This window comes from Camelina sativa, chromosome 14 (genome assembly GCF_000633955.1).
Source record: "Camelina sativa cultivar DH55 chromosome 14, Cs, whole genome shotgun sequence".
Classification (NCBI taxonomy): domain Eukaryota; kingdom Viridiplantae; phylum Streptophyta; class Magnoliopsida; order Brassicales; family Brassicaceae; genus Camelina; species Camelina sativa.
In genome coordinates, this window is record NC_025698.1 from 25,591,271 (window position 1) to 25,603,975 (window position 12,705).

Genomic DNA, 12,705 nt, shown 5'->3' on the forward strand with positions numbered 1-12,705 from the left:
CTCGTCATCGGATCGTGGGCAGTAATCCGAGGACAAAGAGTGTTAGTCTACTATGCGGAAGCGTAAAACCGGAAACGTACCTTCACCGGTTTAGTGACGAATATGACATGAATCGTCTGAGAACTGATGCAGAGATCGGGGTTGAAATCACAGATGGAAATCAACCACAAGCCACCGTTCAAGTGCTATTTCCGTTGATCTCTCGAAGCTTTCTCTCTCTAGAAGCTTTTACTCTCTCTCTTTCAATGTCAATGGACACAAGTGTTGTCCAAGTCCTTTTTTCATGTCTCTGCGTAATCCTCCTTTTATATACAAGGCAAGAGACTTCACGAACAGCCACAAATGAATTTCACATCTTTTAGAAAACAACTTCTCTATTACACCGGTTCAATTAAACCGGTTCGGTATGCTCCAAATCATGGGCGCAAACCGACCACAAACCAACATCTCCCACTCGCACATGATAGGGAGCATAATTAATACTAGAGAAATATTAGAGTTCAGCTCGAGAATCGAAACATGGAAACCATACAACAAATGAACCGTGCGACCCTGCGAGTACACCTGCACTTGGGAGCTAAACTATGCACCTGTTAGGAATACATAACTGCTACAACCCTAAAGAAAATAATTGCATTTCAGCATGTCTCGCTGTCCCCCAAACTCATTTATCTTTTACATCAATCTTAACATATCTTATCCCTATAGCATATGTTAGACATTTCACATCATGTGTTCACTATATTCAAACTCCAATTGAGCGATATAGTGGCTGGCCAGCAAACACATATGTCAATGTAAAATCAAATAGTTTTTCCCTTCCGTACTTATGTCTATCCGTTCTAAACTAACCGCTTTCCTAGCATGTCCCATAAGGCTAATTATTCCATCACCATTGGATAAACATACTAAAGTAGCGAACATTAGCTTATCCCTTCAGAACATAGACGAAGGTTCAAGGGTAACTCTTGAAACCATAGTGTGGTTTATAGGAACTCACATTGCGGATGATAGGGATTACAAATAAAATATCATTCGCTTCCTATATTGTCGGACTAGCACATGTGGTATGACTCACATGTCATAGTAGTTAACTCTTTTCAAAAAAATGTGTCAATTGGTTAAACCAAGTACTACTATGAGGATCAAGCTACTATCATCTCGCTGTCTAGCGCCTGATTATGTACTTATCCCGCTCTTCCAAGTATTCATGATTTTGGGTCAATCATGATTGATATCTTAATAAGCATATCTCATCTTGACTCTTTATCAAGGCAACATTAACTAGCCTTACAAAAACAAGCTCCCACTAGCGCCAAGCTGGTCATGTCTCATCTCAACATCTCACAAAGAAATTTGAGGCGATTGTTCATGTGAGTGAACCAATCTCCTACTTGGTGACACTTCTTATTATTTGTGTGTAATATGCAAACATAAAAAAAAATTGACCGATGTATATGATATCGAAAAAAATATATATATATCATTAAATATATATGTAATATCCAATACAAATACAACGTCAAATGACAAATTTTTCATAAGTACACAAATCAAATTCTACGCAGACCTAAAGCTCGAATATGAGCGAGATAAACATCTCTTGGGATGGGTTTGGTAAATGGATCAGCTACCATCCTATGCGTAGATATGTACTTAATGACCACCTCCTTATTTGCCACAATGTCTCTCACGAAATTATTTTTGATTGCAATGTGCTTTGTCCTTCCATGATACTTATGATCTTTCAAGAAAGCAATACACGCTTGACTATCACAATGAATAGTCACAGGGCACGAAGCCTCTGGAGTGATCTGTAAGCTTTCTAAGAATCTTCTTAGCCATACAGCTTCTTGGACTGATGCTGAACATGCAATGAACTCAGCTTCCATTGTGGATAGAGCTGTACAAGATTGTTTCTTGCTACTCCAAGTGATAGCACCATTATTAAGCAAGAAAGCATATCCTGAAGTCGATTTGCGTCCATCCATGTCGCCACCATGGTCGGCGTCTGTATAACCCATTAAACGCAAATCACTTCCTTGATAACACAAGGAATAGTCCATTGTTCCTTTCAAGTATCTAAGAATTCTCTTCACTGCCATCCAGTGTTTCCTCCCGGGGTTTGACTGGTAACGACTTACTAAGCCAACAGCATAACAAATATCCGGCCGGGTGCACATCATAGCATACATCAAGCTGCCCACAGCACTAGAGTATGGGACTTTTTCCATCTCTCGTTTCTCTTCAAGGGTCTTAGGGCACATATCAAGGTTTAGGCTTTCACCTTTCGCAATTGGAGTGTCAATGGGGTTACTGTCAAGCATCTTAAACCTTTCAAGGATTGTACGAATATATGACTCTTGTGAAAGAGCTAATAAATTCCTTGATCGGTCTCGGTATATCTTAACACCGAGAACATAATCAGCTTCTCCCATATTCTTCATCTCGAAATGAGATGATAACCATTTCTTAATAGTCATGAGAAACTCCATATCATTTCCAGCCAACAATATGTCATCGACATATAGAGATAGAATTACAAAGGATTGTCCAGTGCTCTTGACGTAGACACAATGGTCTTCACTAATCATCGTAAAATCATAAGAGGTAATAGCTCGATGAAAGCGAAAATACCATTGCCTAGAAGATTGTTTTAGGCCATATATTGAACGTTTGAGCTTGCAAACTTTGCGCTCTTGGCCTTCTACAACAAAACCAACTGGTTGTTCCATGTAGATTTCTTCTTCTAGTTCCCCGTTAAGAAACGCAGTCTTAACGTCCATTTGATGTAATTCTAAATCTAATCCGGCGACTAAGGCTAGAATAAGGCGAATTGAGGCAAACCTCACCACTGGTGAAAACGTTTCCTCATAATCTATACCTTCTTGTTGGGTATATCCTTTCGCCACCAAGCGAGCCTTATACCTATCTATGGATCCATCCGCCTTTCGTTTGATCTTAAAAATCCACTTGTTTCCGATCGCTCGACGTTCTGGCGGAAGATCAACCAAGTCCCATACTTGGTTTACCTTCATAGATTCTAGTTCTTCTCCAATTGCAACATTCCATTCATCTGATTTTGGGCAAGAGAGAGCCTCATAAACAGTTCGAGGCTCTAAGTCATCATGCAGAGCAACCATGAAAGCTTCCCCTTCGATCTCAAAACGACGTCGGGGAATGTTTCCACGTCTACTTCTACGCACCTCTGACTCTTGTGATTCCATCCTATGAGAATCACTAACCAATGTATCTCTCCCACTAAGTTGAGATAGTTCTCGTGAACTTTCACCAACTTCCACAGATTGGTTAGTAGAAGTAACATTAGTCGGGTCATCCATCTCTTGAAGATGAAACGCCTTATCAATCTCTCCCCTTCGAGGAAAGTCATTTTCCAAGAATGTAACATCTCGTGATTCGATTTCTGTTATACCTCCATCTGAGTGTTCGCCGATAAGCACATAACCCTTAGAGTGCTCAGAATATCTTATAAAGATACACTTCTTTCCTCTAGGACCCAATTTTCCATGAGGATGAGAAGTATCGCGAACAAATGCTGCAGACCCCCAAGGTCGTAGATGCATTAGGTCAGGTTTTCTCCCTTTCCATAACTCATAAGGAGTAGAAGTAACAGATTTAGAGGGCACACGGTTAAGTACATAGGCAGCAGTCATTAATGCATCACCCCAATATGAAATTGGAAGGTTAGCTTGTGCCATCATAGACCTAACCATTTCAAGAAGCGTTTGATTTCTTCTTTCCGCTACACCATTTTGTTGCGGTGTATATGGGGTAGTCAATTGCCTGACAATACCTTTTTCATCACACAATTCTTTGAATTGTTCAGATAAGTATTCACGACCTCGATCTGTTCTCAAACACTTGATCGTCCTCTCCAATTGATTTTCGACCAAAGTGATGTAACGTCTAAAACACTCTAGTGCTTCTGATTTATGAGAAATCAGGAACACATGCCCGAATCGAGTGAAATCATCTATAAAGGTGATAAAATATAAAGCCCCATGCCTTGCCCTCACATTCATCGGACCACAAATGTCGGAATGAATTAAATGCAATGGATATTCAGCTCTAGTTGCTTTTCCAAATGGTTTCCTTTTTGCTTTTCCGGCTAAACATGGTTCACATGTGTCAAGATCTATTCGGGCGAGAGAGCCGAGAAGGCCTTCTCTAGCCAATCTATTCATTCGATCAACACCAATATGACCAAGTCTAGAATGCCACACATTTATTTCAACATTTGTAGAACTTGTGACATATGAAAAACTTTGATCAACATTACTAGTAGTAATATTCGTAGTACAATCAAGTACAATAAAACCATCACAAGCATAACCATAACCGTAGTACACAGACCCTAGAGTAATTTTTAAACACATGTCATGGAAATTCAAACCAAATCCTAACTTAAGTAAAGCTAAAACAGAGACAAGGTCCCGACGGATTTCAGGAGCATACAAGACATCATGTAAGATAAGTGTTCTTCCGCCACTCATGTGTAGCTGACAAGTGCCAATACCCAGTACCGCAACCTTGGAGTTATTTCCTACATACAACCATCTTGAACCTTTAGGTATCCGCCGGTACTCGACATACGCATCTCGATTCCTAGTTACGTGGTCTGTTGCTCCTGAGTCTACAATCCACAAAGGATGAGATTCGGTAAGCATAACACAACTAGAAACAAAAGCATATTTGCAAGTAGAATTTAAGGATAATACCTTCTTTGCCTCAGTGCATTCACGAGCAAAGTGCCCATGGAGCTACAGTTGTAGCATTTTATTTTGGTCATATCCTTTTTCCCTCCACGCTTGGCAAATTTTTTCTGCTTCTTAAGTTCAGGTTGATAGGGAGCCTTGTTTCCTTTGTTACCTCTCTTGCGCTTCAAGCTTGAGCTTGAACTTGCAACATTGGCCTCATTGAAGGATTTAGCAGCCTCTAAGCGCTCATCCTCTGACTCAAGATGACGTGATATATCCTCAAAGGATTTCACATTAACATTATGCGTCATTTGAACCTTCATATGGTCCCAACTTTCAGGCAACGAGCGGAGAACTGCTTGGATTTGCTGTTCATCAGATATAATTTGACCAGCACCTTTAAGCTCTCTAATCATGGTTGCCATGACTCTAAGATGCTGCCTCATCGAATGATTTGGGCGCTTCTTGTAGTCATTAAACCTCTGATTAAGTCTCCTAAGTTTGGTGGCTGAAGTGGCACCAAACTTCTCTTTCAACGCCTCCCACATGCCTTTAGCAGTGTCATACTCTTCAAACTCACACATAAGATCATCTTGCATGCAACTCAGCAACGTAATGCGAGCGATGCTATTCTTTCTTTTCCAGACAACATATGCCTCTTGATCCCTTCTATGTTGAGCGGTAGTACCCTGCTCAGGCTCTTCCATGAGATGGAAAAGAGTCTCTTTCACCTCTTGCTCTTCAAGGACATACTGGACTTTGCGATACCAAATATCGTAGTTGTCACCATCCAGTTTGTCTCCTCTATTGAGCTCCGCAATAATATTCTTACAAGCCATGCCTGTTGGAATATTCAAAGACATTAATTCGTTTGCATATTTATTCACACATAACATACATTTTGCCATAAACATAAATCAATCTAGTGTAACTCAATTTATAATACAAGATCGAGAGTTCACTATGTTCCCAATCATCACCCGTATTACAATCTTGTCACAACAAATTAACTTATATCATGCAAAATTTTAAGTTCTAAACTAAACTAGAACTCCCACTTAATTAAAGTATTTTCTAACATGAATTAATAAATAAAACATGCTTCATTAAAAAAAAATTTTGACTAAAAAATAATTTCAGATTCTTAATTTCTTTATCACGACAAAACTAGAGAAATTTAATTTTTAAAAAATTTGGACATACCAAACTCATTTTATTGAATAAACAATATATGTTTTAAACAAATCAGAATCTGCCACATAGCGATTACTGTTCATCATCTTCCTCATACATATATTAAACGCCCATTTACACGAAAAAATTTCGGCCCCTATAACTCTCTGTATACTGAACGAAATCAGGCGTGCGATATACCATTAGAAAGAGAATTTCAATATCTACGCACGGCCACCGAAATCATGCTATTACGGATTTTGTACAGAGAGTTATGGGCGAATTAAAATCGGCGGTTTATTCACATATTGTCTCAAATTTATGCATTCAAATTCGGTTCTCAAAGCGATATGATAACTAAGAATGAAAAACATGCCAGAACCGTAGCCAAATGCTCTGATACCAATGTTAGACTACTATGCGGAAGCGTGAAACCGGAAACGTACTTTCACCGGTTTAGTGACGAATATGACATGAATCGTCTGAGAACTGATGCAGAGATCGGGGTTGAAATCACAGATATAAATCAACCACAAGCCATCGTTCAAGTGCTCTTTCCGTTGATCTCTCGAAGCTTTCTCTCTCTAGAAGCTTTTACTCTCTTTCAATGTCAATGGACACAAGTGTTGTCCAAGTCCTTTTTTCATGTCTCTGCGTAATCCTCCTTTTATCTACAAGGCAAGAGACTTCACCAACAACCACAAATGAGTTTCGCATCTTTTAGAAAACAACTTCTCTATTACACCGGTTCAATTAAACCGGTTCGGTATGCTCCAAATCATGGGCGCAAACCGACCACAAACCAACAAAGAGTGACTAATGGATTCACCAGCTTGAGAATTTGCACCGTTTTGATGATTGTCCTTGGAGCTCTGGTTCTGTAGCGGATGAATAAGATGATCAACCGTTACATCGGTTTTCCAACTCGGTATCAAATTGACGAGTAACACGTCAATCAGTTCCGCTATGAACTTAACGTTTTGACCCGTCAATTCAAGCTGTTCAACCATCTCACTCGATACATTAGAAGCAGTGTCACCTTCTTGAAAGAATAGGAAATGTATGTTCCTCACACGCCCTGCACGCAAAATAAACAATTAAAACTCATTATAAAATAAACATTTTTTTTTATATAAATGAACATATACGTTTTATAAGGCTAAAGAAACTAACCATTTTCATCGACTATACGTAGAATTAGCGAGACAGAGTTTTCACCATTTTCTTCACCTTTGAGGACAAAGAAGTTGCCTCGCTTTGCACGTCTAACCTCAACACACATTGATCCTGAATTGTTGCTTGAAATAACAATAGGAAGGTTACTATCCTCGTCGATATTCATTGACATTGGTCTGTTCCGAGCATTAGGCGGTCCTTCAGACATAAGACAACGTTCTCCGAAAGATCCTTCTTTGGGCATTACAATGTCGGGAAGCGGTAATGGATTGTTCATAACTAAACCATTCACATTGAGAAATGAATCCAATAAAAGCTCTTCTGCTGATAACCTTTCAGAAACTGGCAATAAACATTTCTCGATAAATTTCATTACTTCTGGATCTTAATTTTAGAGAGTGAAGCTGGTTTTATCCCCTAAGGTAAAAAAAAAAAAAAGTCACCACTGTAAGTGATTAAATCTTGTTTGTATGAAATAAACCAATGGTGGTACATAATGTGAAAACGTAGAACATACCGATGAAAATTTCTAGTAGATTTGAGCAGAGTTCCTACATTCACAATAAGGATATTCAAAAGTCACCATTTCCAACATACACATTCCGAACGAATATATATCAGCGAGCTCGTTGTAGTTCTCATCGTAAAGCTCAGGCGCCATAAACTCAGGTGTTCCTGTTGGTTATAACACTTTCAGTTTCATCCTTAAAAGGCAAAGAAATAGGAGCAAATTTCCGGAGTATATAAAGGCAAAAAAATCATACCAATAACACTTTTGGCATTAGCTTGTTCCATGACAGTAGCTAAACCAAGATCTCCTATTTTCACTTCTCCATGGTTACCGTTGATAAAAATGTTGTCACATTTGACATCTCGGTGTATAATCGGTGGATCTTGACTATGTAGATATTTTAGTCCCGTTAAGATCTGTCTCGCCCACCACTTCACAGCCTTCATGTTCACCTTTCTATGTTTCTTACGGTACCTTTAAGAAAACCAAAACTTGACTGCTTTAATCACAACTCTCCAGAAACCTCTATTTTTCGCAGCAGCGAGATAACAACAAAACAGCTAGCTAGCAAAATGAGCAAAACAAAGTACATACTGTCGGAGACTTCCTGAAGTGAACAACTCGGTAATTATGTTAACCATTTTGTTCTTGTCATCGATCCACGAGTTATAAAACCTGATAATGTTTTTGTGCTTGAGCGATTTCAAAAGCCGCACTTCGGAATACAGCCTCTCTAGACAATCTGGTGACTGCAAAATATCGTCGATCCTTACTTGATTCCATGCAACTTCAATCCCATCTACTTCATCGAATCCCTTGAAACTGATTATTTTGTTCAAGAGAGTTAAAGAAATAATGAATTCAAGATTCTCTCTAAGCTTCAAAAGACAAAACTATATATATATGATGTCTTATTACACAATATGAGATTGGAAAAAAAAAACAAGAATATGTAAAGCAAACAGAACAAGGGATACACTGTCTTGGATGCGCCTTTGCCTATTACTTCTTTGTACTGAAAGGTTTACACATTTAAATATGGTCAAGAAGACAAAAAAAAAAACAAAAAGAAAAGAAGGAGAAACAGGGGAATTTTGGTGGAACCTAATATTTTGTGACATGTTTACAAAAGAATTGAAACAATTATGCAAGAGATGATGGATTAGTTACCCGAATATATCGACAAGTTGGGTCGATTTCAAGAACTTCTGGGTCAGGAGGTTCTACAATTGCAGAAGCATCTTCTGAACCTTCCATATCTTATTAGTCTTCTTTATTACTAGTTTTCTTCAAAACCAAAGTTCTTCTAGCTATATGGCAACAAAAAAAAAAATAAATGCAAAAGCAAAACATAAACATAAACAAAGACGTAGGGACATACATGCTTATGGTAGGAAGGGAATTTTCTATCAAAACTCAGATATCAAGATGACTATGAGATACGAAATTACCTGGAAAATGGAAGGTTGATTCTGTTTTCTAAGTTTATAAGCCAACTTCAGACGAGAAGACGATACAACAAGAGAACCCTAATTTTTACGTTAACCAAAAACAAAGAACCCTAATTTGTAAAATCGATAGAAGAAAAGGCAGAGACGAGGGCCAAAGATATAACAAGTGTTGTTCAATCGAAAACACAAACAACGAAACTTGGTTCCACCTGATTTTGTCTCCAAACTATTTATATATTAAAAACAAAAACAAAAAAAAAGTCTTCCTAAAAACCCAGCCCACGTAACTTTTTTTTTAATAATTGTCCACAATTCATCATGCAATTTATTTACTTTTTAAAAATATAGGGCCTCTTCATTTTTATGAATATAGTCTATCTTTATATATTGATAGAAAAACATTTTCTCGAAAAAGCTGATGTATTGTGGGTAGAAAAATCGAGACACATTTGGTTATCTATCCTTATTTTGATTTATTATTTACAACTCTAAGCTATTTTATTTTTTACAAAAAAACAATAAAAAAAACAAATATGTTATTTTAAAATTTGTTATCATGTATACTATATTTTTTAGCGTATACTTTTCAAATCATATTTAATTTAAAAAAATCTAATGTCTAGTTATATTAGCAGAAACAGTTATTCAACAAATAATATACCAAGAATTGTTCCCAAACACTATAAAAAATAACTATTTATCAAGACATCAGCAAAATAAAATACAAAATTGAACAAGATAGTACTCATATCTTTACATTTTCTATGAATGTATATTACACTTCTTAAAAAAAATGAAATTTTAGATAGTTTTTTCTTTAATCTTTTAATAAATTGGTTTCCATACCAATTTAGATTAGAAAATTGAGATAAATATATATATATATATACCAAAGAATTTTTTATATAAGGTTAAAATTCCAAAAAAAAATGTACTTAAAAAATTATTTGTTTTCGTGTATAAATATTTCTATAACTGAAAAGGAATATATTTACATCCCCTATATATATATATATATATATATATATATTAATAGAGAAGCATTCTCAAATAAAAAACTGTTGTACCGCGTTCACATAGCTTCGTAACTTATATATTAAATTACGTTAATTAATTTTCATATATAAGTTCATTAATTTTTCATACATAAATTTATTAAAAATTAAACATAAATATCATGAAAATTAATATTCTATTTTTCTTCAAGCTTTTGGGTAAGAGAAAAAGATCATAAAATTTTAATAACTAAATTGAATTTTAATCTTTCACTGATAATTGTTTTCCCGGTGAACTCCCTCGATTTGTAAACTTTCCGCAGACTTATGAAAAAAAGATAAAATATATATTTTTAAAATCATAAAATAAATTTATAATATATACATATATAACATAAACATCAAAATTAAAAAAAATAGAAAGATATTTTTATTTATTTTTAAAATAAATTTATTAATATATTAAGTTTAAGTTTTAATATATTTTATTTATTAGAAAAAATAATTTATTGAAATGCATGTGGTTACCCACAAATCTTACAAATTCAAGCGCGACAGATGTAAAGACATTTTGCGGCTCAAAATATTTTAACCCGATACGAGAAGGCTTAGCGGACGGGATTTACCCGGTTCATGAAATTTTAGTTTTTTCGCAATTTTTTATGATTTGATGATTCAAGATTTTGATAGAAATCTAACCGATCACTAATTCGGTTTACATTCGATCGAGTTCAACCATCATGTCAATCTAAAATTTATGGTGAAATGATTACTATTTTAAACTTTCATAAACTTGATGAATTCAAACCAATATAAATTTGTATTATAAATATATATAAAATAAATATATTTACAATTGTAATCTTTCAAACAAAAATTTATTTTGTGTTGTTGCAAGGGTTACTACCTAGTTAGTCTTAAAGAATTTAGGTTTTCTGATCGTTGTGGTGGTTAGGTGACACAATTTACAGATGAGCTTTACGATGATTGGAGTTTATCAACCAATTGGTAGATAACATGGAAATACTGATGGATTTTTTTTTTCTTAGGTTTAAAAAACCAATCAAATGGATATTTTTTTCATTCTTTTTTAAATTTAAAAATCAATCAAATGGATTTTTTTCTTTTTTTTTTTTAAATTGAAAAACCAAACAAATGATTAAATTTTTTTGGTAGTGAAATCAAATGATTACTTTAGAAGATCATTGAAAGTGACTTCAAGATGCATGGGCACGCGTCGTGGCATAACTTAATCAATTCAAATTCATATTGTGAGGAATATACAACCACTTATATTTAAAACGTATACGCGCAAATCTTATAGTATTCGATCGATGGAGAGAAATTGATATTCTAGTTTGTACTATTTCGGTTCATAAAAATAATAAAATGTTAAAAATTGGACTTTTAAAAACTTTTATGAACTTATACGTTTGCTTTGCTATTCTTTCTGATCCGAAAGATTCAAGAAAGTAATCTCCAGAGCCCATTTTTATCTTCTTTTGGTCCACAAATTAAAACGATTAAAAATATACACAGCTTCCACTTAAGTGAATCGAAGACTAAATAAGGATCAACTAGTTCATAAAGAAATCATCCTAAATACACAGTTAAAGTAATCTCTATGACTTCAGAACAAGTGGGCTAGACTAAACACAACTTAGTCTAAAGATTTTATATGGCATGTAACCCAACCAATTATCTCTATAACAAATCCTGAAATTCTACCTAAAATGAAAAAAAAAAAAAGAACATCCTAAATCCAAACTTAAATTAATACATATAAGGATAAACAAAGTCACATAGAAACCATCCTAAATCCATGGTAAAAGTAATCATTCACTGATCAATTGGGACAACTTAGATAAATAACAAGCAATAGTCAGACTACAGATTTACATTGCATATAATCATTATAGTATAACATCCAACAATGATCTCTATTACAAATCCTGAAGCTCTTTATAGCATTCGTACCTTTACCAATAACCATTTAGCTTTTGGTGATTTGGTTCCTCCATGTAAGTTACAGGCTTGAGGGGATCATTAGGCAGGTTTTGATGCTTCGGACAAAGCTTGGAAAACGCTTTGTTGTGTCATATCCTCAACAATCACAACTTTATCTCGAGACTTGGATCCTGAACCGAGTGAGACCTGTCTTCTTTTCACTCCCAATACCTGTTAAAGATAACATTTTGTAGAAGTGAGGATGTGTTGAGAAAGATTCATCACTTCTTTAGCTATCAAGATCAACAACAGACAAACAATTCTCACTACCAAACGCAGTGCATGCATACCCATTGCACTCTCGATCATAACAACAACTAAACTGTTATATGACTAATGGCTCAACGAGAAATCCTAATCATTTCATCAAAGACATTACAGAGACACAACTCCACATCAAATTATTAAACTATGAGAGCAACAAGAGTAATGAAGAGCTTCAACGAACTTGAAAGTTGAAAACTTTATCTGCGAAAAAGAGATTAAGAGAATTTACAGAGCTCATGTACTCGAGAAGAGCAGCGTTAGCTTCACCATCTCTTGCCGGCGCGTCGATCTGAACGCCTACCGCTTCCTCGCTCACATCTCCAGATTCAAAACAGAGAAACCAATTCAGTATAAGAATCAAATCGAATACACATAATTAATAAAAGTGTGATGAAAAGAGTGTAGAT

The 12,705-nt window shown here is 35.5% G+C and overlaps 1 long non-coding RNA gene and 1 pseudogene across 1 annotated transcript; both read right to left on the minus strand.

The window, feature by feature from the left end:
• Positions 4,563 to 9,218, minus strand: LOC104742443 (annotated as a pseudogene).
• LOC104742445 lies at positions 11,823 to 12,636 on the minus strand. The gene is made up of 2 exons (XR_760533.2): positions 12,528 to 12,636; positions 11,823 to 12,202 (listed from the first exon to the last, which is right to left on the minus strand). It is a non-coding gene; the product is annotated as an uncharacterized LOC104742445 (long non-coding RNA).